Genomic DNA, 22,117 nt, shown 5'->3' with positions numbered 1-22,117 from the left:
CCCTCCTTCTCTTAGGATAACCTGCCCTATATTTTCAATATTACATAAGGAGTTTCTAAGCTCACTCTATTATGAGTTTCAATTTAAAACAAGAACTCAGTTCAAGACGGAAAAATAAGTATAACCTTGATGATATCTTCCCGAGTGATTTGGTAGACACTGGACCCCACATCAGTTGGGAAGAGGACTTTTATAGATTGAATTCCATACTACATAAACAAATCAGAACTAACTGGGACTTAACTACTCTGGAAAATTATATTAAAAATAAAATATCTCCACGTGGTCTCCGTCCAAGAGTTTTTCCAACATTTGATCTAGCCAATGAGAGTCTCAAAAAAGAATGGGAACATGTTCTTTTAAAATGTTCAAATGACTTGATGAATGTTCTAATCAAACACAACAACCTCATATTAGAAGATTGTGAACACAATCTAGAAGAACTGGGTAAGAAATTAGAGACCTGGGAAAAAGACTCTCAATTCCAAAGATGTTTTGAGAAAAATAAATTAGAGCTTCAAGCCTATGAACAGATGATCATAGATAGGAAAAAGACCAAATACGCCAGAGACAAAAGAGACTTTGCGTCCAGGAAAATATTTAAATGGCAAAAGACATCCTGGAAAAAAGATCCTCCTAGATATACAGGTCAATATTCGTCATCGGAGGCTGAGACGTCGGGAGCAGAAGATATTCCAGAATATACTACAGAAAGATATCCAAATCCTAGAAGTGATACATCCGGTAACCCTCAGAATTCAGCCTCTTTTTTAGGGGATCCCCGAGGAGGAAGAGGCAGACAAAGAGGGGGAAGACGAGGCGGGGGAGCAAGAGGAAGAAGAGGACAATCACAATGGGATTCCTCGCCACCCCTGACACGCAACACGTACAAAAGACAACATCAACAGGATCGATGGTAATAACAACCATAGATAATGAAGACTCTAAATTGAAGATCATCAATCTTTCAGAACATGAACTTACATCAACACAGGAATCCATACTGAAGAAAGGTTTGACTTTTTCCCCTACGGAACATTTCGATAGATTCAAGTGTGAAAAAGATCTTAAATTGTTTGGCAGAAAGTTGTTGTTAACTAAGATATATACTGAGAAAGAAACAACTTCCTTGACGCCCCAAATAAATGTAGAAGGGGATAGAACAACCACACCAAGTACTCCACCAGTACTTCTGGAAACGGAATCTCAAAGTCTATCCCAGATCGAACAAGATGCTCTTGCCGTCCTACAAGAACTCGAACAAGAACAAAATCCCAGTACTGGAACTGAACTCTCCACCAGACCCAAGTGTAAAAAGAAATCTACATTTTTTCCTCAAGAACAAATATGCCCTGAGGTACAGGTCTTTATGAAGTTGGTAGCTAAGGAATTTGATCAAATTCACCTAAACAAAAAGAAATACCAGGGACATTCCAATCTAACTTCTAAAGAAAAAATGGCTATAAGAGAAATACAGACCTGGCAAGACGTGTTTATAAAGCCCTCAGACAAAGGGGGAAATGTCATCTGGCCCAAAATGGATTACATCAAGGAAGCACAGCGACAACTTACTACCACTAACTGCTATAAAAGAATATTACTCAACCCATTACAGGATTATAAAACCATTTATGAAAAAATTATTAATCAAGCGCAAGCACAGGGAATAATTACTAAACAAGAGCAAGAATATTTACAGATACAGAATCCCAGAATTCCAACATACTACATGTTACCAAAGGTACACAAAGATATACAGACTCCCCCTTGAAGACCCATAGTGTCCGGCATAGGGGGACTAACGGAAAAGGCAAGTATCTTTCTCAATTTACACCTCAGACACTTTGTATTGGACCTCCCCTCGTATATTCAAGATACAACAGACATACTCAGGAGAGTGCACGATCTCAGATTAGAAGACAACCAATATCTAGTAACTCTAGATGTTGAGGCATTATATAGCTCTATTAGCCATAAAGATGGGATAACGGCAGTGGAATACTTTCTACACAATGAAGGAAAAGAGAATTTTCATGCCTTCTTGATCAAGTTACTCCATTTTGTTCTGCACTACAATTTTTTTTACATTTAATAATCAATTCTACCTCCAAACAAGGGGCACAGCTATGGGGGCTGCTTGTGCCCCTACATATGCTAACATATTCCTTGGATGGTGGGAAAAAGAATTTGTCTTTAAAGACCACAATGATAACTTCACAACTCATGTCATCATGTGGAATAGATACATAGATGACATCCTCATGATTTGGGAAGGTGACTTACAGTTATTGTACCAATTCATTGAACATCTGAATAAAAATGATCTTAATATTCGCCTTATTCACACTATAAGCCAAACGGAAGTACCATTCCTGGACTTAATGATCTATAAAAATCCAGAGGGAATGATAGCTACAAGCTTATATCGCAAAAGTACAGCAACCAATACATTGTTACATCAAACAAGTTCTCATTTTCCCCCAACAATAGAGAATATACCGAAAGGGGAATTTCTTCGGCTGCGCAGAAACTGCTCAGATGATAATAAATTCACAACACAAAGTGCAGAACTGGCACAGAGATTATGTAACAGAGGATATAGTAAAACCTCTGTAAAAAAAAGCCTCAAAATTTGCTAAAGGTACTAAGAGAGAAGATATTATCTTCAAGGACCAAAAAGCAACAAAGTCTGATAACACCATCCGCTTTGTCGGGAACTTTTGCCAAGAATGGAGAAAAGTTAATGAAGCAATACAGAAGCATTGGCATATTTTGCATACAGACCACACTCTATCCAAGAAACTTGGCCCCAAAGTTTCCATGAGCTGGCGCAGATCAAAAAATCTGAAAGATCGACTGGTACAAAGCCATTTCCAGAAATTTCCCAATTAAAAAAATGATAATCACAGGCACATACCCCTGTGGGAAATGCAAAGCCTGAAAATACATAGATCCAGCAAAAGAAATAGAAGACAAGTATGGGAATATAATACAAATCAGGGACTATATGAACTGCCAAACAGAAGGTATTATTTACTGCCTTAGTTGCAGTTGTAACCAGAAATACATCGGCATGACAACACGCCCTTTTAAACAACGCATCCTAGAACACATAGGGTTTATACGTAATGCTATCACAGATAAGGAGAGGATGAAACAACTGACATCTGTCGTCCGTCACTTCTACACTTACCATGGGAGCAGATATGAGGAGCTAAAAATCTTTGGTTTGGAAAGGATCAGGCTTGGAATACGTGGAGGAAATTTAACTGATAGCCTACTGAAGAAAGAAAGTGAATGGATTTTTAAGATCGGAACCATACATCCATTCGGCATGAATGAAAACATTAACTTAGGGGTCTATCTAAATTAATCATCTAATAGCCAAGAGTCACTTACTATTAAATCATCTTTGTCATAAATAGATATGGATCTACATCAAATGATTTATACTGTTCAATACTACCCTAGTCAGTATTAACAATACAATGTAAATCAGAATATAGGCCCAATGGTACAGTAATGATATTTATCACTATACACTATTAACCCTATTTCCTCCTTTTTCCAGAATTCAAGCTTTCCCAAAAAATTATATTGCTATTCACTTATCACAGGTTTCCCCCTTCTCTCCCCCCCCCCCCCGCCTTCCCCCCCCTCCCTCCCTCAATTCAAAAATAGTAAAATAACCCATATCAAGAGAGTGGGGGTTAATTAATTAATTATTTAATTATTTTATAAATTCAATATAGTTATATAATAGAATACAGTTTTTCTTGAAATAATTATAAAGTCATTTAATTTAATTAATGCAATTAAACTATTAAGTTAAACTTAAATTAAAATTAATTTATTGCTGTACCATTCAGAACCTTATCTATGATACTACTAATTTTTAGATTAAGATTGGCTTTAGATGTTCACAATCCCACTAGTTTCTCCTTTTCCTAATCCTATTTGTTTGCATAAATGGATATGTGGGCTAAGACAATGTCCATCAAAATTGTATATCCAATCAGCACCGAATACCGTTTTTCTCGTTTTCCTAATCCTATTTGTTTGCATAAATGGATGTATGGGCTAAGACAATGTCCATCAAAATTGTATATCCAATCAGCACCGAATACCGTCTTTAAAAAAGAAACCCCTACTGATCACATTACGTTCTGTGATCAAGCTTTGAATGCGAAACGTACGTCAGGAGGAGTAGCGATCACGTGGTGCGCACACGTGATCCGCACAAGCCGGGAACCCAGGGACGGTTACCTAGGCAACTGCCACAGACCGCCGAGAGCCGGGAGATACTCCGTGACCCTATGCCGCCGCATCTCGGAGATCAGCGGCCGCATACGGGATAGGAGTAAGTGGCATCAGCCAAACAGCTGCTCACTTTACCAGCACTTTGGAGTCACATTACGGCTCCATTACCGCACCTCTGGAGCCACTGGAGGCAGGACAATACCAGCGGCACTCTTCACAGACAGCATCTACTCGGTAGCTGCAGATATAAAAAACCCCTCTCCCTTCAAGACTGAAGTGGGCTCACTCAGTATTTGGTATTGTATGAACATACACCTTATATATCTGTCACATATAGTGATACAGATAGCTTTATTAGGGCAATAATCTGCTGCACATCAATACTGTGAGAAGCTGCATTGTGTGTGTATATATATATATATATATATATATATATAGACACACAGGAATACCTGCTGAAAAATTGATACAATGTGGCTCACTTTTTCAATACAATGTTTATATATGCTTATAGTGAGACATTGTACATAGATTCATAGCCATTTGGTTTCCTTTACAGTGCATATATCTATCTTGATTGCTCCATGAGGTGCTGGAGCTGGGTGTTTTTCCAACAGGTGTTGGTACTAATTTTAGAAATCTAATAAAGCAGACTACTGCACATAGGAGGTTTAAGCTATATATAGCTTTCATTTTGCAGAAGACTGCTAGCAATTCCCCTTGTGTATACTATTATCTGCTCTGGTTATTTAAACTCTTACTAGTTGTTTATTTTGTTTGCAGATTACTGCACAGGTTATTTCAAACCCTTACCAGCTGTTTATCTGTTTTGTTTATAACCATAGGAGCCTTAAGCTATTTCTCAGCTTCAATTGTGTAAGAAAATTGCCAGCAATTATCCTTGTATACATTCTTATTATTTTTTTCTGTTTTTTTTTTGACCTCCATTAGTTGTCCAACTGCCTCTATTTTAGCTTCTACCTTTTGTGTCAGGATTAGGAAGCTTTATTTATCCCGGCTACACAGGCAGGCACCCCTGTATGGGATTATTGCATATGGCATTTTGAAATTATCCATTATTACTTATCAAGCAGATCACCACATACAATTTTGAATTTATCAATTTGAATACATTCTGGTTGCGGCATAAGTATTAGGATTGACTGAATGGGCAGATCAACTAATTGCGGACATACCCCACTGGAGATGCCCGATCTCGTCTGATCTTGGAAGCCAAGCAGTGGAGGGCCGGGTCAGTACTCGGATGGGAGACCACCTTGGAACACCTTGGTACTGCAAAAACTTTTCTGCCCGATCTAGAGTCATCCTAAAAAATATCATTTGGCATTCGGTTCTGTATGGCCTATGATTTAATTTCCTGCGTTATAATAATCCAGAATGGATATTCTGCAGAACAAATGATGGTCATACACTACATTAAGATGATACTGTGATCATGTGATAATAAGCCTAACTGCCCATACACTTGGATTTCCGGCTATTATTGTGGTATCTAAAACCACAAGAATTATAATTAAATTAGTATTATATTTTCGCCTAGCTAGATTGCTCATGTATGAATTATTCCTATAATTATTTTTTAACAACGAATTAATAAAGCTAAATTTTATCAGTATTGAACTAATATCTATCCTCTGAATTAGAGTGCTCCCACACAAGAGTCTACTTCCCAACTTTCTAGTGTTGGTTTTTCCCATTCCGTCTCTCTACAAGCAGTTAGTGGACAATCTGAGAATACTGATTTGCACATCAATTAATAAGTATATCCCCTATTGCACATATTGTGGTTATTATATACGCATGAGAGCTGATCCATATTTTATTTTAGCTGCATATAGAAAGCCGGCTTTTGAAAATAAGAATTAATTAGAGTTGTTAAATTTATATATGCATATGATAGCTTTTTTATTAGATTAAGAATTGTATGTGGTTCCATCCACTAATTAGAGATTTATGTGATTAATCTAATCCGGAATAAAAAGGTGTTTTTATGTATACATGTGAATTCACTTTATTTGGAGTCTGGAAGGTTCTTAAATAGCGCAGAGTGTTCTTTTCTTATATTGTTTAGCTGGTAATCCCCCTTTCTTAAAGGAGAACCACTGATTTTGTGCTTACACTAGCACAATTAACATTCAGCAGATGATTAATATCTGTATTCCTATTAACTATTAAGGTTTGTTTTAGAATAAATATAAAATTTAAAATTTAGTATTAGCGCCGTGAGACATTCTTGTATAATGATAGGCCGTCTGCACACATATCACTTGTTGCTGTCATGGGTAAAAGGGGCAATTTATCCGAGTTGCAAAAAGGGATGATTATCAGCTATATATCCTTTAAAATTATCGGACTGTTTAAATGTTGATGTATCACCAATTTACATATCTCATGTAATAGTAATGTGTTTTAGTTTGTTCAATACATTTATACCCCGGGTATGCAAGATCAGTGTTCACAACTCTGTGTAAACCTTGATTAGTACAAGTTCCATTCAGGACGGTATCAAGAAAGGTTTCATTCCATCTTGACAGAAAAAAAGGGACCCTTAACCTCTAACAACTCTAACACTGTGTACTGTGTATTGTATTACAAGCTACTTTTTGGTTTTAATGTATATTTTATATGTTTTTGTATTTGTTGGATTTTAATAAATGTATTGAATGAACTAAAGAACATTACTATTTCATGAGCATGGCCATTTCTAGGGCCAAGCAAGCCGTGCGATCGCACAGGGTGCCATGGACACCGTAACTGCATGTTAGTATTCCGTCTGGATTACTATTGAAAATGTCCCTCCCAAAATTGCCATTTTGGGTAGGTCATTTTCAATATTTTGAACTGGGGGGGTGCAAACAGCGCAATGTGCTTCCCTACTGCAGAAACCGGCGGCGGGGGCCAGGGGGATCCCTTAACAATAAGAAGAACCCCTTGACAATGAGCAGAACCCCTTGACAATGAGCAGAACCCCTTGACAACGACCAGGTACTGTTGCAGCCTGTACTACAGAAGGAGCATAATATGGAGTCTGGGGCATTAATGTGTGGTGCATAATATGGGGACAGGGGTATTACTGTATGGGGCATAATATAGCGTCAGGGGCATTATGTGGCTTAATATGGTGCAAGGGGTATAATATCATATATGGCACTAGGTCAGTGAAAAGTAGCCTTCCTGCAAGGCCACACCCATTGCAGCAAAATCACGCCAATTACAGCAAGACCATGCCCCTTTTGGGGGCACGTGCAAATATTATTTTTTTATATGTCGGGCGGGAAGCGCATTTTTTTAGTGTTCGCACTGGGAGACAAAATGTCTAAAAACGGCCTTGTTCATGGGCTATGTAAATTGGTGATACATCAACATTTAAACAGACCAATAATGGTATCAGGACGGTCCTAATTGCGAGACAGTGATTAAATCAGTCCTGTCATAGCGCCGTTTTGAGTAATATTTTAAAGGGTCCTAGGCATAATTTAGACCTAAACGCAGCAGCAAAAACTTTCTCTAATGGGTAAAACCATGTACACTGCAGGTGGGGCAGATATAACATGTGCAGAGCGTTAGATTTGGGTGTGTTATTTTGTTTCTTTGCAGGGTAAATACTGGCTGCTTTATTTTTACACTGCAATTAAGATTTCAGTTTGAAAACAACCCATCCAAATCTAAATCTCCCTGCACATGTCTCTGCCCCACCTACAGTTGGTGCGTGCATGCAGCACACGGAGGATAGGACTCACAGTGCTTTGAGGTTGGGAACAGCCTAGCCATCAGGCACTAGCAAAGTGCCAGATCCCGCAGCCAGAGACCACCTCGTATATGTTACCAGGACTCTCCCCTGTTGACGCTGCTGGTGGAAGCCGCACGTAAGGCTCCAACGTGGTGCAGTTTGTTATACTGCAACATTGTATTGCTGAGTGGCAAGTCATCAAGGAACTATGGGGGTAATTCTGAGTTGATCGCAGCAGGATTTTTGTTAGCAGTTGGGCAAAACCATGTGCACTGTAGGGGAGGCAAATACAACATGTGCAGAGAGAGTTAGATTTGGGTGTGGTGTGTTCAATCTGCAATCTAAATTGCAGTGTAAAGATAAAGCAGCCAGTATTTACCCAGCCCAGAAACAAAATAACCCACCCAAATCTAACTCTCTCTGCACGTTATATCTGTCCCTCCTTCAGTGTTACCTCCTGCAGGTCCTGAGGTAACAGTCCGGTTCTGTTATCTCAGGACCCCCTACTGTATGTTCCCACAAATGTGCTCTTGCCCAGATTATGCAAGATGACACGGATACCGACTCTGACATGGCAGACAGTGATGGGGATGTGCTTAGGGGGGACTGCATCTATTGCAAAAGGGGTGCAGTTGATGATAGAGGCCATTAGAGATGTGTTGAATATTGCTGATATAACACCTGAGCAGGTTGAGGAGGCTTACTTAACTGACAATAAGAAAGCTTCGCTAACCTTCCCTGCGTCTAAAGAATTAAATGCTATATTTGAGAAAGCCTGGGAAAACCCGGAGAAAAAATTCCAGATCCCAAGAAGGGTTCTAGTTGCTTTCCCCTTCCCTGAGGAGGATAGGAAAAAATGGGAAAACCCACCCATAGTTGACGCGTCTGTGTCCAGACTCTCAAAAAAAAGGTGGTTTTACCTTTTCCAGGATCTACTGCATTAAAAGAACCGACTGATCGCAAAATTTACACTACGCTCAAATCCATATATACGGCTTCAGGGGCGATACTGCGTCCTACTATTGCCTATGCATGGATTTTCATAGCTATAGTAAAGTGGTCAGGCACGTTACTTGAGGATTTTAGATACAATGGATAAAAGTGATGTTGAATTGTTTTTACATAACATTCAGGATTCTGCAGGATTTATGGTGGAATCCATGAAAGACCTGGGGTCCATGGCTGCAGGAATATCTTCCATGTCCGTCTCAGCTCATAGGGGAGTGGTCTGCTGCAGCGTTGGATGCGTGGATTTCCACGGCTACAGCGGGTAAGTCTCTTACTTCCCTCAGCTGCACCTGCTACGAAGAAGCCTTCTTCTTCAGCTGCATCACAGTCCTTTCGGGATGCTACAACAAGAAAGGCCAAGCCGTCCAACACCTTCTTTAGAGGAGGTCGGCCAAAATCCAGGAAACCTGCTGCTGGGGGTTCCCAGGAACAGAAGCCTGCTTCAGGTACGCCAAAGAACTCAGCAGTGGGCCGCGCGGCCTGGAGGTGTAACAGGTGGGGGTGAAACTCTGGCATTTCAGTCATGTCTGGGTGTCATCCGGTCTGGACCCCTGGGTACAGGATATTGTGTCCCAGGGGTACAGGCTAGAGTTTCAAGATCTCCCTCCTCACCGATTCTTCAAGTCAGGCTTGCCAGCTTTGCTGGTAGACAGGGTTATCCTACAGGAAGCCATCCACAAGTTGGTGGAGGCACAGGTTATTGTTCCAGTTCCACCCCATTTGCAAAACAAAGGTTACTATTAGAACCTTTTCGTGGTACCGAAACCGGATGGTTCGGTCAGGCCCATTTTGAACTTAAAATCGCTAAATCCCTTTCTGAAGGGAGTTCAAGTTCAAAATGGAGTCTCTGAGGGTGGCGATATCAGGACTGTAAGATTCCTGGTATCCCTAGATATCAAGGATGCGTACCTCCACATTCCGATTTGGCAGCCGCATCAAGCTTATCTCCGATTTGCACTATTGGACAGTCATTTTCAATTCCAGGCCCTGCCATTCGGCCTCTCCACAGCACCGAGGGTATTCACCAAGGTGATGGCGTAAATTATGGTTCTCCTCCGCAGACAGTGGGTGAACATAATTCCATATCTGGACGATCTGCTGATAAAGGCATCGTTCAAGGAGAAGCTGTTACAGTCAATTGTTCTCATGACCCATCTACTCGGGAAACAAGGTTGGATTCTGATTCTTCCAAAATCACATTTGGAGCCGACCAGGAGGTTGTTATGATTCCAGTACTTCTGACCAGAGGAGATCTTATGACAGAGGCCAGAGTACTGGAAGGAAATGCTGGTTACGGGAGCGGGAAAGCCTAGTAACCCCTGGCGCCCTAACTCCGTTGTCTCGCCCGTGTAATCAGAAATCCCCTGCGAGACTATGGTTGCTTGAGCCCATGGCAGCCGCGTTTGAAGGGCGGATTATGTCTGCCCAACTCCGATGCCCCCTCAGGTCTTAATGGGAGACAAAGGGAAATCCGAGACAGGGTGATAACAAGGGGCCCTCTGACTAAGCAACCAGGCCAGGGGCTACAAGCTAACTAACTTAAACCAGAAGTATGTGCGGACAAACCGCCAGGGAAAAGGACAACCAAAAATCCACTAATCCGTTACTCCTATCCAGCACCGCTGGATACCAGAGTGGATTTGTGGGAGCGGAATCCTCCGCAAAAAGCTCCGAAACACAATATAACCAAATAATAAATAGTAAGCGGTCAAGCCGCGACTCACGAACACCACAGGATGTTAAAGGTGCTCGGTCTGGACTCCAGGAAAGGATGACAACTTCCGAGTACTGGATCACTGAGGACAGGAACGACCGGATAGAACAGGACTGGAAAACTCTCTGCAACTGACACAGCAAACAGGAAGCTATAACCGGCGTCTGTGAGAAGTCCTGAGAGTGCCTTTAAATGGAAGCCCTCCAATCAGGAGCCAGACAGGGCTAATTACAACATGCCGTGCAGCTGCATGCTGCACGGCCAGGAACCAATGAGGTGATTAACTTAGACCCAGCAACGGGGAACGCGGTCCGACAGTGGCGTCCCCGTTGCTAGGGTCTGTGCGGCTCCGTGCGCCCGGCGTCTAGCGTTGCTAGGGAGCCGGCGGCTGTCCGCATGCGGCGTCCCTAGTTGCTAGGCGCCGGGCCGCACTGACGAGCGGACCCTCGGCGCCTAACAGTACCCCCCCTTGAGGAGGGGTCAAGGAACCCCTAAGGCCAGGTTTCTGAGGAAATTCTCGAAAAAATGCCCTCTTGAGCCTCGGGGCATGGAGATCCTTATCCAGGACCCAAGACCTTTCTTCTGGACCATAACCTCTCCAATGTACCAGAAAATAAAGCCGACCCCGGGACAACTTGGAATCGAGAACCTTCTCCACCAAGAACTCCTGCTGACCCTGAACATCTACTGGTGATTTCCCCTGAGAGACCTTTCGAGGAAATCTACTGGAAGAAACGTATGGTTTCAACAAGGAGCAATGGAACGTATTTCCGATCCGGAGAGTTCTTGGTAAACGTAACCGGAAAGCAACTGGATTGATTTTTTTTATAATATGAAATGGTCCAATAAATTTGGGGCCCAATCTGGCTGAGGTTTGTCGAAGTTTAATGTTGCAAGTCGACAACCATACCCTATCTCCTACTTTAAAAGTGCAAGGCCGCCGGAGCCTGTCAGAATTTTTTTTCTCCCGAAATGCCGCTTTTCTGAGAGCAAGGTGCACTTTTCTCCAAATGAGTCTGAGATGAGAGGTCAAGGTCAGCGAGGAGACAGAGGAATGTTGAAAAAAGGAATTAGCCCTGGGGTGAAAAAACGAAAACTGTAAAAAATGGAGACACATTGGTGGAGGAATGACAGGCATTGTTGTAAGCAAACTCCGCCAAAGGAAGAAACTCGGACCAATCATTTTGGAGTTTGGCAGAGTACAAACGCAAATACTGTTTTAATGATTGATTAACTCGCTCAGTCTGCCCGTTGGATTGGGGATGGTAGCCGGACGTTAAAGACAATTTCATCTTTAATGAGGCACAAAAAGACTTCCAAAATTGTGCAATGAATTGTGGACCCCGATCAGAAACAATATCAGTGGGTAATCCATGGAGTCTGAAAACATGGCGGAGGAACAAAACTGCCAATCCCTGGGCAGATGGCAGTCGGGGAAGAGCAATGAAATGGGCCATCTTGCTAAAACGGTCCACTACTACCCATATGACTCGGCATCCGGCTGACAGAGGGAGGTCTACCACAAAATCCATGGAAATATGAGACCATGGCCTGAGAGGAACATTTAAGGGCATAAGTTGACCGATAGGCAAGGAACGGGGAACTTTATGCTGTGCACAGACTTGACAAGAAAAAACAAACTCCTTAATGTCTTTGGAAAGACCAGGCCACCATACTGAGCGGGAGACTAATTCCAAAGTCTTAGAGATCCCCGGATGCCCGGCAACTTTGCTATCATGAAACTCAGTCAAAACAGTTGCTCTCAAAAACTCAGGGACATAAAGACGACCAGCAGGAGTATTTCCAGGAGCTTGATGTTGAAGCTGTTTTAACTGGGTGAATAAATCTTGTGTGAGACCTGCCCGAATGACTGAAGACGGAAGTATGGGAGTAACAGGACTGTTATCATGAACTGGAAGAAAACTGCGTGACAGGGCATCCGCCTTGGTATTCTTGGAACCTGGCCTGAAGGTGATAAAAAACTTGAAACGAGTAAAAAATAAAGCCCAACGAGCCTGCCGGGCATTCAGCCGTTTAGCTGATTCGATGTACTGAAGATTTTTGTGATCAGTCAAAACTGAAATGGTATGTGTTGCTCCCTCAAGCCAATGCCTCCACTCCTCGAAAGCCCATTTAATAGCCAGTAATTCCCGGTTACCAACATCGTAGTTGGATTCAGCAGAAGAGAATTTCCTGGACATAAAGGCACAAGGATGTAATTCTAGAGAGTCCGGATCCTTCTGAGACAGGATAGCCCCTACTCCAACCTCCGAGGCATCAACCTCAACAATGAAAGGCAATTCTGGGTTGGGATGTCTGAGGACTGGGGCTGAGATGAAGGCTTGTTTCAAGGCCTGAAAAGATACTTCAGCTTCACGTGACCAGTTGGTTGGATCAGCTCCCTTCTTAGTCAGTGCCACAATGGGAGCAACCAGGTCGGAGAAAGAATGAATAAATCTTCTATAATAATTCGCAAACCCTAAAAAGCGCTGAATTGCTTTTAAGTTGGTGGGTTGCGCCCAACTAAGGATGGCTTGGAGCTTCTTTGGTTCCATACAGAATCCCAGAGGGGAAATAATGTACCCTAAAAAGGATACCTCCGTGACATGAAATTCACACTTCTCCAGCTTGGCATATAGGTGATTTTCACGTAATTTTTGAAGAACCTGACGCACCTGGGTAACATGTTGTTCAATAGAGTCAGAATAGATCAAAATATCGTCTAAGTAGACGACTACGAATCTTCCAAGAAAATCACGGAGCACATCGTTAATGAGATCCTGGAAAACTGCCGGAGCGTTAGACAGGCCGAATGGCATAACCAGATACTCGTAGTGACCCGATTGAGTACTGAATGCCGTTTTCCACTCATCTCCTGACTTGATTCGGATGAGGTTATACGCTCCTCTCAGGTCAATCTTAGAAAAAATCACAGCCGAACGTAGCTGATCAAAGAGGACAGAAATCAGCGGCAAAGGGTAAGTATTTTTTACTGAGATCTTATTCAAGGCTCTAAAGTCAATGCAGGGTCTGAGTGATCCATCTTTCTTCTCCACAAAGAAAAAGCCTGCACTTAAAGGGGATTTAGATGGCCTGATAAATCCTTTCCCTAGGCTCTCTTTAACATACTCATTCATGGCCACAGTTTCTGGTCCGGACAATGCATATAACCTTCCCTTTGGCAATGTGGCACCAGGAATTAGCTCAATAGCACAATCATAAGGCCGATGGGGAGGCAGAATGTCCGCATTGCCCTTGGAAAATACATCAACAAAATCCTGGTATTCCACAGGAATAGGTGCGGGAATGACAGCAGCAATTCTGAGGGGAAGCGTAATACATTCCTTATTACAGATGATACCCCATTGTGAGATCTCCCCCGACTGCCAATCAATGATGGGATTATGAAAGGCCAGCCAAGGGTGACCCAGAACCACTGGAACTGCTGGGCAATGGGTAAGGAAAAATTCAATTTTTTCGGAATGAAGAGCTCCAACCGAAAGTAGAACAGGGGGTGTACAGAGAGAAATAACCCCATTGGATAAGGGACTCCCATCTAAACCATGCATGGTGATATGCCTACCCAAGGTTAACTGAGGAATACCTAAGGCCTTGGCCCACGTTAAGTCCTTAAAGTTCCCTGCAGCTCCACTGTCAACGAAAGCCGACACCGAAGAACAGAGGCTGCCAAAGGAAACTTTAGCTGGGACTAACAGGGAATTATTCGAGGAGATAAGCTGCAGACCAAAGTGAACCCCCTCACAATTCACTTGGTCGAGGCGTTTCCCGACTTGCTCGGACAATTACGGGCAAAATGTCCTTTACCCCCACAGTACAAACAAAGACCAGAATTTTGCCTTCTGGTTCTTTCTTCAGGAGACAGCTTGGAGAGACCCATCTGCATGGGCTCCTCTATGTCCACAGGAATGGAAAAAACACAAGGGGTAGACCCGACAGGTCCTCCTTTTTCAGCCCTCCGCTCTCTGAGACGACGATCAATCTTAATAGAAAGCTCCATGAGTTTATCGAGAGTCTCAGGAGCGGGATACTGAAGGAGACTGTCTTTTATAGACTCAGATAAGCCGAGGCGAAACTGACTGCGCAGGGCTGGGTCATTCCATCCACAGTCGTTCGACCAACGGCGAAACTCCGTACAATAAATCTCTGCGGGATTCCTACCCTGTCTGAGAGCACGTAACTGACTCTCGGCGGATGCCTCTCTATCAGGGTCATCATACAATAGCCCTAAAGACCCCAGAAAGGCGTCTACAGACAACAATGCCAGATCCTCTGTTCTTAAACCAAAAGCCCAGGTCTGGGGATCCCCCTGAAGTAAAGAAATAATAATTCCGACCCGCTGAGATTCCGTACCTGAGGAGACTGGTCTTAAACGAAAATAAAGTTTACAAGACTCTTTAAAATTAAAAAACTGCTTCCTATCACCAGAAAAACGGTCAGGCAAATGCATTTTCGGTTCAGGAACGACCCTCGGGGAAGTCCGTAAAAGATCTTCCTGTGACCTCACCCGAAGGGAAAGATCCTGAACCATCTGAGTAAGTTCTTGAATCTGGCTAACTAGAAGCTGGCCAGGATTTGGCCCTAAACCAGTGGGATTCATGAGGCCGACAAATCTTCTAAACTGAATAAGGGAAAAAATCAAACCCTGTTAAATTTTAAGTTTTGGTCTGGCCGGTTATAATGTTATGATTCCAGTACTTCTGACCAGAGGAGATCTTATGACAGAGGCCAGAGTACTGGAAGGAAATGCTGGTTACGGGAGCGGGAAAGCCTAGTAACCCCTGGCGCCCTAACTCCGTTGTCTCGCCCGTGTAATCAGAAATCCCCTGCGAGACTATGGTTGCTTGAGCCCATGGCAGCCGCGTTTGAAGGGCGGATTATGTCTGCCCAACTCCGATGCCCCCTCAGGTCTTAATGGGAGACAAAGGGAAATCCGAGACAGGGTGATAACAAGGGGCCCTCTGACTAAGCAACCAGGCCAGGGGCTACAAGCTAACTAACTTAAACCAGAAGTATGTGCGGACAAACCGCCAGGGAAAAGGACAACCAAAAATCCACTAATCCGTTACTCCTATCCAGCACCGCTGGATACCAGAGTGGATTTGTGGGAGCGGAATCCTCCGCAAAAAGCTCCGAAACACAATATAACCAAATAATAAATAGTAAGCGGTCAAGCCGCAACACACGGCTACGCCGCGACTCACGAACACCACAGGATGTTAAAGGTGCTCGGTCTGGACTCCAGGAAAGGATGACAACTTCCGAGTACTGGATCACTGAGGACAGGAACGACCGGATAGAACAGGACTGGAAAACTCTCTGCAACTGACACAGCAAACAGGAAGCTATAACCGGCGTCTGTGAGAAGTCCTGAGAGTGCCTTTAAATGGAAGCCCTCCAATCAGGAGCCAGACAGGGCTAATTACAACATGCCGTGCAGCTGCATGCTGCACGGCCAGGAACCAATGAGGTGATTAACTTAGACCCAGCAACGGGGAACGCGGTCCGACAGTGGCGTCCCCGTTGCTAGGGTCTGTGCGGCTCCGTGCGCCCGGCGTCTAGCGTTGCTAGGGAGCCGGCGGCTGTCCGCATGCGGCGTCCCTAGTTGCTAGGCGCCGGGCCGCACTGACGAGTGGAACCTCGGCGCCTAACAGAGGTTGTCCTTTCTGGAAATGATCCTCGACACGGAGGTGCAGAGGGTGTTTCTTGCAGAGGAGAAAGCGTTGGTGATACAAACAATGGTCCGGGATGTCCTGAAGCAAGACCGGGTGTCGGTTCATCAGTGCATTCGCCTTCTGGGAAAGATGGTGGCCTCTTACGAGGCTCTGCAGTACGGGAGGTTTCATGCTCAGCCCTTTCAACTGGATCTCCTGGACAAGTGGTCGGGATCTCATCTACACATGCACCAGAGAATAAGTCTGTTGCCAAAGGCCAGGATTTCATTCCTCTGGTGGCTACAATTACCTCACCTTCTAGAGGACCGCAGGTTCAGGATTCAGGACTGGATCCTTCTAACCACGGATGCAAGTCTCCGGGGCTGGGGTGCAGTCACTAAAGGGGAGACGTTCCAAGGAAGGTGGTCAAGTCTGGAAGCCGGTCTGCCAATAAACATTCTGGAACTAAGAGCCGTCTACAACGGTTTTTTCCAAGCGGCCCATCTTCTGCAAGATCGGGCCATTCAAGTGCAGACAGACAATGTAACGACAGTAGCTTACATAAATCGACAGGGCGGAATAGAGAGCAGAGCTGCAATGTCAGAGGTAACAAGAATCATCCTATGGGTAGAAAAACACGCATTGGCGCTGTCAGCAATCTTCATTCCAGGAAAAGACAACTGTAAAAAGCGGACTTCCTCAGCAGACACGATCTCCATCCAGGAGAGTGGGGACTCCATCCGGAGGTGTTCACGGAGGTAACAGATCTTTGGGGTGTACCTCAAATAGACATAATGGCCTCTTGTATCAACAAGAAGCTTTGCGGTATTGTTCAAGGTCGAGGGACCAGCAAGCCGTGGCAGTGGACGCCCTAGTGACTCCATGGGTGTTCCAGCCGGTGTACATGTTTCCTCCACTTCCACTCATTCCAAGAGTTCTAAAACTCATAAGGAGAACAAGAGTTCAGGCAATCCTCATTGCTACGGACTAGCAAAGAAGGGCTTGGTACGCGGATCTTCTGGATCTACTGCTAGAAGAGCCGAGGCCTCTTCCTCTGAGGAAGGACCTGCTGCAGCAGGGGCCGTTTGCCTATCAAGACTTACCGCGGCTACGTTGGACGGCATGGAGGTTGAACGCCAGATATTAGCTCAGAAGGGCATTCCGAACAAGGTATTCCTACCCTGATACAGGCTAGGAAAGGAGTAACGTCTAAACATTACCATCGCATTTGGAAAAAATATGTATCTTGGTGTGAGTCCAAGAAGTTTCCTATGGTGGAGTTTCAGCTGGGATGGTTTCTCATTTTCCTGCAAGCAGGTGTGGATAGGGGCCTGAGGTTGGGGTCCGTAAAGGTCCAGATTTCGGCCCTATCCATTTTCTTCCAGAAACAGTTGGCTTCTCTTCCTGAGGTTCAGACTTTTCTGAAAGGGGTTCTGCACATCCAGCTTCCCTTTGTGCCGCCTACGGCACCCTGGGATCTTAACGTGGTGTTGCAGTTTCTCCACTTGGATTGGTTTGAGCCTCTGCCGGAGGTTGATGTCAAGTTTCTCACGTGGAAGGCTGTCACTTTGTTGGCCTTAGCTTCTGCTAGATGTGTGTCGGAGTTGGGGCTTTGTCCTGTAAAAGCCCCTACTTGAAGATAGAGATGAGCTCCGGACACGTCAGCAGTTTCTTCCAAAGGTTGTGTCGGCATTTCATATCAACCAACCTAATGTGGTGCCAGTGGCTATTGACTCCTCAATTTCCTCAAAGTCCTTGGATGTTGTAAGGGCTCAGAAGATCTATGTGAAGAGGACTGCTCGTCACAGGAAATCGGACTCTCTGTTCATACTGTATGATCCTAAGAAACTTGGGTGTCCTGCTTCTAAGCAGTCTATCTCTCGCTGGATCAGGTTCACTTTCCAGCATGCGTATTCTACGGCAGGATTGCCGTGTCCTACGTCTGTTAAGACCCACTCTACTCGTAAGGTGGGTTCTTCCTGGGCGGCTGCCCGAGGTGTCTCAGCTTTACAGCTTTGCCGAGTGGCTATTTGGTCTGGGTTGAACACGTTCGCAAAGTTCTACAAGTTCGATACTTTGGCCTCTGAGGACCTACAATTTGGTCAATCAGTTCTGCAGGAGCCTCCGCGCTCTCCCTCCCGTTCTGGGAGCTTTGGTACTAATGTGGACCCCAGCATCCTCTAGGACATAAGAGAAAATAGGATTTTAATTACCTACCGGTAAATCCTTTTGTCTTAGTCCGTAGAGGCTGCTGGGCGCCCGCCCAGCGCTTTGTTTTCCTGCAGTGGTTTTCTGGTTCAATACAACTTTGTATTTAGTTAAGTACTGCATTGTTACTTGGTAAGTAATGTTTCAGCGGTTGCTGAGTTTCGAAGCTTGTTAGCTTGGTTTGCCTTATGTGTGTGAGCTGGTATGAATCTCACCACTATCTGTGTATAATCCTTCTCTCAAAGATGTCCGTCTCCTCGGGCACAGTTTCTAGACTGACTCTGGTAGGAGGGGCATAGAGGGAGGAGCCAGCCCACACTCTCAAACTCTTAAAGTGCCAATGACTCTTAGTGGACCCGTCTGTACCCCATGGTTCTAATGTGGACCCCAGCATCCTCTACAGACTACGAGAAAAGGATTTACCGGTAGGTAATTAAAATCCTATTTGTTTGTTGGAATCCTGACTGGTTGCCTTAGTTCAAGAGGTGCAGCTAAAAGTATTTAGTAGGGAATTTTGAATATTCCCTTCTATGAGCATCCTTTTTTGCGATTCTTTCCATTAAAATGTGTCTTAGTCACAAAACTATGCAAATATGATGCACAAGCAGCTTATGCTGATTAAAATTATACGTGGCATTCCTATATTTTTGTGCGCGACCATGGCTGTACCTGCATACTAAATATGCTACAGTGTTTCCTAGAAAGCACTGTACCGTACCATTTTGTATGCAGATACAGCTGCAGTCGCTCAGAATATAGGCCATATAATTTTAATCAGCAAAGTCTGCTTGTGTGTCTTATTTGCATAGCGTAGTGAATAAGATGCATTTTCGGCAAAAAAAGATACCCAACGCTAACAGAGTTGCAAAGGATACGTCATACAGTACTTGCCCACTTTAGAAAAGTAGTTTCAGGGAGATCATAGTGCTCATTATAATGCGTCATTGAGTGAGTGTGTCACAGTCTCTCCGGGTGTAGTATGGCTGACTGGCGGTCTCCTGACCGCCGGTCAGCTTACTGATGCCGGGATCCCGGCAGCATCCCGATGCCGGGATCCCAGCGGGGAGGGGCGAGTGCAGCAAGCCCCTTTCGGGCTCGCTGCGCTCGCCACGCTGCGGGCTCGGTGGCGACCTGCGGTCGCCACGGGTTCTATTCCCACTCTATGGGTGGCGTGGACACCCACGAGTGGAAATAGTCCCTGTTGGTCGGCATGCCGACCATCGGGAACGTGAGCCGTCGGGCTCGTGGAGGAGGTCATGTGACTGTCGGTCGCTGACCGGCGGTCACATGAATACCACCCCTATCTTCACCTATGGGCATATCTATTGTCACTAAAGCTGGGTACACAGTGGCCGATATACTGAACGGCCGATAAATCGCTGGTCCATCGGCCAGTGTGTACCAACGACATATCGCGTCGGCCCTGCAGCACACACAATGACCAATGTACAGTATCTACAGATATATTAGTACATCGTTCTGTGTGTACGACCGTCAGCCAACCGCCCATACACATGCTGCACCAGCCGCCGGTGATTGACGGCTCAACTGTGTAGGTGCATTTAAATGCCCGCCCTGTTTGTGACGTTGGTCAAGACAGATTGGGCAGTGTGCATGCACAACACACTGCCCAATCCGGATATAGATATATCTGCAGATCCATTGATCTGCAGATATATCTACCAGTGTGTGTACCCACCTTAAGGGTTTTGCCCTGTAGCGGCAGGTGAAAACTAAAGTACAAAGCGCAGTACTGGCTACACTGTAAGGACGGAAGTTCTCTTCTGCCCTCTCGTGCTGTCACTTCCTGGTCCTTTCCACGAGGGGAACATAGACACAACCCTGACATCATAGCTACAGTACACAACAGGGCTACATACCGACATCACACCTACCATGCACAGCAGGGCTACATACTGACATCACACCTACATAACACAGAAGGGATGCATACTGACATCACACCTACATTACATCAGGGCTACACACTGACATCACTTCTATATTACACAGCAGGTATACACACTGACATCACATCTACATTACACAGCAGGACTACACACTGACATCACAGCTACATTACACAGCAGGGCGACATACTGACATCACAGCTACATTACACAGCAGGGCTACATACTGACATCACAGCTACATTACACAGCAGGGCTACATACTGACATCACACCTGTGCATTACACAGTAGGGCTACATACTTACATCACACCTACACTACACAGCAGGGCTAGACACTTTACAACAGCTACATTACACAGCAGGGCTACACACTGACATTCAGGGCTGGCACCAGCCCTACTAGCACCCCGAGCATGACAATTTTGAAGGCCCCCCCATGCGCACGCTCCTGGAACAGTGGGCGTGGCCTCGCAACTTCATATTATCAAACTATAAATAACTATCTTTTCACACACCGTCTACACTCACAATTAGCAGCCTTACACATAGCAGCCACAGCAGTGTTCATTACACATAATGTCTCCAGTATAGTGCCAGATACACATGACATGCCCCCAGTAGTGCAGTGCCAGATAGACACGACATGCCCCCCCCCCCGACACTGCCAGATACACATGACCCCCAGCAGTGCCAGATACACGATATGCCCCGCAGCTGTGCCAGAAACACATGATATGCCCCCCAGCAGTGCCAGATACACATGATATGCCCCGCAGCGGTGCCAGATACACTTGATATGCCCACCAGCAGTGCCAGATACACATGATATGCCCCGCAGAAGTGCCAGATACACATGATTTGCCCCCAGCAGTCCCAGATACACATGATATGCCATGCAGCAGTGCCAGATACACATGATTTGAACCCCATATACACATGTCCCCACAGTGCCAGATAAATATATGCTCCGCAGTGCCGGATACATACATGCCCCACACAGTGCCAGATACATATATGCCCCATACAGTGCCAGATATGACCCTAATGCCAGATACACATGTCCCCACAGTGCCAGATATGCCCCCAATGCCAGATACACATGTCCTCCAGTGCCAAATATGCCCCCAGTGCCAGATACACATGTCCCCATAGTGCCAGATATGCCCCCAATACCAGATACACGTGTCCCCACAGTGCCAGATATGTCCTCAATGCAAGATACAGGTCCCCACAGTGCCAGATATGCCCCAATGCAAGATACACATGTCCCCATAGTGCTAGATATGCCCCCAGTGCCAGATACACATGTCCCCATAGTGACAGATATGCCCCCAGTGTCAGACATGTCCCCAGTGCCAGATACACATATCGTTACAGTGCCAGATATCCCCCCTCCCCACCTGCCCCCGTGCTGCTCACCGCGCATCTGTTGCTGAGGCTACTGCTGGTGGTGCTGCTCTTTAGCTGAGGGTGGGGAGGAGAGCGCAGCGTGCGCCTCCCTTAACCCTCAGTCTCCGGCGGCCGCGGCGGTGTATAGCTTCAACTAGGCGCCGGTCCGCAAGTCAATCAAAGCTTGCAGTCCGGCAGCAA

The 22,117-nt window shown here is 45.0% G+C and overlaps 1 protein-coding gene and 1 pseudogene across 5 annotated transcripts in view; one reads left to right on the top strand and one right to left on the bottom strand.

Moving 5' to 3' along the window:
* Window positions 1–22,117, bottom strand: part of CABCOCO1 (ciliary associated calcium binding coiled-coil 1) — a 453,528-nt gene that overhangs the window by 342,002 nt on the left and 89,409 nt on the right. The gene's annotated exons all lie outside the window — the stretch shown is intronic.
* Window positions 5,443–5,562, top strand: LOC134896997 (5S ribosomal RNA; annotated as a pseudogene).

The sequence above is a fragment of the Pseudophryne corroboree genome, chromosome 3 (assembly GCF_028390025.1).
Source record: "Pseudophryne corroboree isolate aPseCor3 chromosome 3, aPseCor3.hap2, whole genome shotgun sequence".
NCBI classification, from domain to species: Eukaryota; Metazoa; Chordata; class Amphibia; order Anura; family Myobatrachidae; genus Pseudophryne; species Pseudophryne corroboree.
Note: the sequence above shows the minus strand (reverse complement) of the source record. Positions and strands in the feature narration are given on the sequence as shown.